We start from the raw sequence: 6,404 nt of genomic DNA on the forward strand, positions 1-6,404 counted from the left end.
TCCTCCTCGTGGCCGGGCCAAAGGGGCGGGGCTTCCAATGGGGTGATTTTCAAACCTTTCCCCACATCACACAGGCACGGGGAGGGGTCACCCCGAACGCACGATGTGACGTCGGTGCCTCCCTGCCCCGTCTCTCGTTTTGATTGGCTCTCTCCAGATGCGCGCGCGGGCGGGCGGGGCAGGAGGGCTACTTTGGCATCCCGTAGAAACCCAAGGGAACTTGGTTGCGCCTCTGGAGTTACCCCCCTCCCCCCAAATTCAACTTGGGATGGCCCGGTATTGCATTCTACCTACTGAAGGACTCCTGCACTTTTTGTAAATGGGGGGATGCTCAACATTGTCAAGCAAGTTATCGTGTCAGTGGCAAACCAAACAGTTGCATTGCATTTTTAAACAAACAAACAAAACAGAAAGTTTGCAAGCTTGGTAGTTGATTAAATGTCCTTTGACCAGTAGCTGACGACTTGGAGTGCCTCAGGTGTTACTATAAGAAGGTCTGGGTTGTTGTAGGTTTTTTGTATGGCCATGGTCTAGAGGCATTCTCTCCTGACGTTTTGCCTGCATCTATGGCAAGCATCCTCAGAGATAGTGAGGTCTGTTGGAACTAGGAAAAAGGGTTTATATATCTGTGAAATGACCAGGGTGGGACAAAGAACTCTTGTCTGCTGGAGCTAGGTGTGAATGTTTCAACTGACCACCTTGATTAGCATACAATGGGCTGACTGTGCCTGTGATCATTCCCATCACAGGCACAGTCGAAGTGTATTGTCGACTGTGTAGTCGAAGTGTATTGTCGAAGGCTTTCATGGCCAGAATCACTGGGTTATTGTAGGTTTTTTCGGGCTATATGGCCATGTTCTAGAGGCATTCTCTCCTGACCTTTCGCCTGCATCTATGGCAAGCATCCTCAGAGATAGTGAGGCCTGTTGGAACTAGGAAAAAGGGTTTATATATCTGTGAAATGACCAGGGTGGGACAAAGGACTCTTGTCTGCTGGAGCTAGGTGTGAATGTTTCAACTGACCACTTGATTAGCATACAATGGGCTGGCTGTGCCTGTGATCATTCCCATCACTGTATTGTCGAAGGCTTTCATGGCCAGAATCACTGGGTAGTTGTAGGTTTTTTTGGGCTATATGGCCATGTTCTAGAGGCATTCTCTCCTGACCTTTCGCCTGCATCTATGGCAAGCATCCTCAGAGATAGTGAGGTCTGTTGGAACTAGGAAAAAGGGTTTATATATCTGTGGAATTACCAGGGTGGGACAAAGGACTCTTGTCTGCTGGAACTAGGTGTGAATGTATCAACTGACCACCTTGATTAGCATACAATGGGCTGACTGTGCCTGGAGCAAACTTTTGTTGAGAGGTGATTAGATGTCCCTGCCTGCTTCCTCTCTGTTGTTGTGCTGTTGCAATTTTAGAGTTTTTTTTAATACTGGTAGCCAGATTTTGTTCATTTTCATGGTTTTCTCCTTTCTGTTGAAATTGTTCACATGCTTGTGTATTTCAATGGCTTCTCTGTGTAGTCTGACATGGTAGTTGTGAGAGTGGTCCAGCATTTCGGTGTTCTCAAATAATATGCTGTGTCCAGGCTGGTTCATCAGGCGCTCTGTCAAGGCTGACTTCTCTGGTTGACTTAGTCTGCAGTGCCTTTCATGTTCCTTGATTTATGTTTGGGCAATGCTGCGTTTGGTGGTCCCTAAGTAGACTTGTCCACAGCTGCATGGTACACGGTAGACTCCTGCAGAAGTGAGAGGATCCCTCTTGTCCGTTGCTTCTGCAGGAGTCTACCGTGTACCATGCAGCTGTGGACAATTTCAACAGAAAGGAGGAAACCATGAAAATGAACAAAATCTGGCTACCAGTATTCAAAAACTCTAAAATTACCACAGCAAAATGACAGAGGGAAAACAATCTGAGACATCTAATCACCTCTCAATAAAAGATTGCCCCAGGCACTGCCAGGCCATCAAATGCTAATCAAGGTGGTCAGTTGAAACATTCACACCTAGCTCCAGCAGGGAAGAGCTCCTTGCCCCACCCTGGTCATTCCACAGATATATAACAGTATTTCTTCTTGATGCTTGTGGGTCAACATTATTTCTTCTTGTTTCTTTGTCAGTGTTGATGTAAATATTCTCTGGTTTGCTTATTCTGAAACATGCAACATAGAATTGTCCTTCTTTAGGGATCCCTTTCAAATCTATGATACTATATCTGTGTGTGTGTGAATCATATCTATCTATCTATATCTATGACTGTTTGTGAGGAGGGCTTTGGTTATGTTTTCTTGCCCTGGTGAAGGGAGTTGGACTGGATGGTCTTAAGGCACAATTTCTCAACCTGGCTGAGGTCATCCTGGCTGAAGTCCTGCAGAGGTCATAAAAGGGTGTTAGAAGGGTCACCAAAGACCATCAGAAAACACAGTATTTTTTGTTGGTCATGGGGGTTCTATGTGGAAAGTTTGGCCCAATTCTAATGTTTGTGGGGTTCAGAATGCTCTTTGATTGTTGGTGAACTAAAAATCCCAGCAACTACAACTCCCAAATGTCAAGATTCTGTTTTCACCAAACTCCACCAGTGTTCACATTTGGGCATATTGAGTCTTCGTATAGAGTTTGGTCCAGCTCCATCATTGTTTGAGTCCACAGTGATCTCTGGATGTAGGTGAACTACAACTCTAAAACCAAAGGACACTGCCCACCAAACCCTTCAAGTATTTTCTGTTGGTCATAGGAGAACTGTGTGCCAAGTTTGGTTCATTTCCATTGTTGATGGGGTTCAGAATGCTCTTTGATTGTAGGTGAACTATAAATCCCAGCAACTACAACTCCCAAATGACAAAATCATTTTTTAGCGAAGGACATACATTGGGTTGTTAGGTATCTTGTCTCCAAATTTGGTGTCATTTCGTCCAGTGTTTTTTGAGTTCTGTCAATCCCACAAACGAACATTACATTTTTATTTATATAGATTTATCCCACCCATGGGAGAAAAGCAGGATAAATAATAATAATAATGATAATAATAAACTGGCAGATTGAACAGTTAAAAATGGCAGCTACAAAAACAAAGTTTCTGGAGTATAGCAACTATTTTCAAAGTGCTACACAATTAAACAGGAAATACTGTTACACTTTCAAACCAGGAAGAGAATTTTTTTCAAATTTTGTTACATTATTCACTTTCTCCATTCATTACACTAACAAAATTTGAAAAAAAAAGTATCTGTTCCTTGTGTGAAAGTGTTATTTGCTGTGCAATACTTACTTTGAAAGTTGTTACGCTCCAGAAATTTCATTTTTGTGGCTGCCACAAACTAGGTTGAATTTGTCGAGACTCGAAATGTTCATTGAAAAACTTTAGCAAAATGCTTCAGGATATCCCGCAAAATTATGGCAACAAGAATGATTGACAACTGGAAAATAGAGGGAGAAAATGTGGAGGCCGTGACAGACTTTGTATTTCTAGGCGCAAAGATTACTGCAGATGCAGACTGTGGCCAGGAAATCAGAAGACGCTTACTTCTTGGGAGGAGAGCAATGACCAATCTCGATAAAATAGTAAAGAGTAGAGACATCAGACTAGCAACAAAGATCCGCATAGTCAAAGCCAAGGTATTCCCTGTAGTAACCTACGGATGTGAGAGCTGGACCTTAGGGAAGGCTGAGCGAAGGAAGATCGATGCTTTTGAGCTGTGGTGTTGGAGGAAAGTTCTGAGAGTGCCTTGGACTGAGAGAAGATCCAACCAGTCCATCCTCCAGGAAATAAAGCCCGGCTGCTCACTGGAGGGAAGAATACTAGAGACAAAGTTGAAGTACTTTGGCCACATCATGAGGAGAAAGGAAAGCCTAGAGAAGACAATTATGCTGGGGAAAGTAGAAGGTAAAAGGAAGAGGGGCCGACCAAGGGCAAGATGGATGGATGGCATCCTTGAAGTGACTGGACTGACCTTGAAGGAGCTGGGGGTGGTGACGGCCGACAGGGAGCTCTGGCGTGGGCTGGTCCATGAGGTCACGAAGAGTCAGAGACAACTGAACGAATGAACAACAACATCCTGCAAAAACACTTTTAAAGTTTAATGCACTTTCTCATGTTTTTTTTTTTTTAATGATAGAACCAATTAGGAAAAGGTATTTATAAACCAGGTACAAAAATTGAGTTACATAGTGTTGATGCCCTTATAAAAATTGCAAAATCAAGCTTTGCCTTTTGGAATTTTGTCACAGTGTTACATAGTGTTATCATTCAACAGCCGTAAACAGGAAGGCTCTTCAATGCAGAATGAGCATGCCCCCTCATTTTTCTCCTTTACCCTTTAAAATCTCTACCTGGAGAAGAATACAGTGATGTCTTGAAAGCTAGTGTGAAGCATTTGGCCCTGCCCAGCAAAATCTTTTGTGTTTTAATGTCTGATTTTATATTGTTATGTCACTTATTATATTGTTTTGCATTTCATGTATTTTATTTTTTGGTTTTATTATGTTTTTGTGTTATATTGTTATGTTTTTATTATATTTTTGTGTTATATTGTTGTGTATTGTACTGATGGGCGTGGCCATCAGTACAATGTAAGCTGCACCGAGTCCCCCTGGGGGAGATGGAGCGGAGTATAAATAAAGTGCTCTTCCAGCAGTCATCAGCCAACCCCTTTCCAATGCCAGAGATACAGTGTAATGGGGTAACATTAGAAAATGTTGACCATTTGTGCTACCTTCGCAGCCACCTCTCCCTCAAAGACAACATCGACAACTAAATATAACACCGCTTGAGCTCTGCAAGTGCAGCATTTTTCCAAATGAAGCAGAGAGTGTTTGAGGACCGGGACATCCGTAGGGATACCAAGGTGCTTGTTTATAGAGCTATTGTCCTCCAACCCTGCTCTATGCCTGCGAGACAAGGACTGTCTACAGATGTCACATGTAACTCCTAGAATGATTCCATTAGTGCTGCCTCCGGAAAATCCTGCAAATCTCTTGGGAAGACTGGTGCTGGAAGAAGCAAAGACCACCAGCATCGAAGCGATGGTCCTCCGCCATCAACTCCGCTGGACTGGCCACGTTGTCTCATGTCTGACCACCGTCTCCCAAAGCAGTTGCTCTACTCCAAACTCAAGAATGGAAAACAGAATGTTGGTGGGCAGGAAAAGAGATTTAAAGATGGGCTCAAAGCCAACCTTAAAAACTCTGGCATAGACACTGAGAACTGGGAAGCCCTGGTCCTTGAGTGCTCCAGCTGGAGGTCAGCTGTGACCAGCAGTACTGCAGAATTTGAAGAGGCACGAATGGAGAGCAAAAGAGAGAAATGTGCCAAGAGGAAGGCACGTCAAGCCAACCCCGACCGGGACTACCTTCCACCTGGAAACCAATGCCCTCACTGCGGGAGAAGATGCAGATCAAGAATAGGGCTCCACAATCACCTACGGACCCACCAGAACACTGATCCTGGAAGACTATCCTACTCGGCCAATGAAGGATCACCTAAAGTGAAGTGAAGTTTAATACTCCTGGACAGGACGCCCTCAAATGTTTTAAGCACAGCGCTGGTTCGGTCCCTCAACTGTTGGAGGGGTGGACTACAGTTTGGAAAAAAACTTAAACTAATTATTATGCACACGGCACATATCTTATTTGTTGTCCAGATATTCTAGAATTGGAAGAGACCACCAGGGCCACCCAGTCTAACCCCATTCTGCCAGACAGGAATGCACGGTCTGCAGTGCTGTAACAGTTGGTGAGAAGTGATCAGAGTGTGACTCCATTTGCCCTCTAAGTGATCTCACACCTGACTGGTTTCACTCTGCTATGAATCAGTACTTCCATTTCATGATCTCTGATTCACTGGGATTATGTAGCAAACGGGGTTTCTGGGGAACCAGCCTTTTGATTGGCAGGTTGCCCAGGTGTGCTGAGAAGCTAGACAAGCCTGGGTGGAGCCAGCCAATCACAGGGCAGGGATTGCTCTTGGGGGTGGGACGATGTGAGAATGTTACAGTGTTTAACTCTTAGGTACAGAGCTAGATAGGGTCAGGTAGGAAGAGATAAGCAGATGAAATTGGAATAGGGGTTGAGGGGAGCTCAGATAGGCAGAGATCAGGGAGTTTTTATTTAATTTACTTGGTGTATCATCAATCTTTCCTTGCTTTATTTTCTCAATGGATATTTTCATCAAACTGTGCCTCTATGCTACAGAACGAATGCAATCTGACACCTCTTAAACTGCCATGGCTCAAATTTGTGGAAATATGGGAGTTGGAGGAAAGTTCTGAGAGTGCCTTGGACCGCGGGAAGATCCAACCAGTCCATACTTCAGGAAATAAAGCCCGACTGCTCACTGGAGGGAAGTATAGTAGAGGCAAAGATGAAGTATTTTGGCCACATAATGAGAAGACAGTAAAGCTTAG

Source organism: Anolis sagrei, chromosome 2 (genome assembly GCF_037176765.1).
Source record: "Anolis sagrei isolate rAnoSag1 chromosome 2, rAnoSag1.mat, whole genome shotgun sequence".
NCBI lineage: Eukaryota > Metazoa > Chordata > Lepidosauria > Squamata > Dactyloidae > Anolis > Anolis sagrei.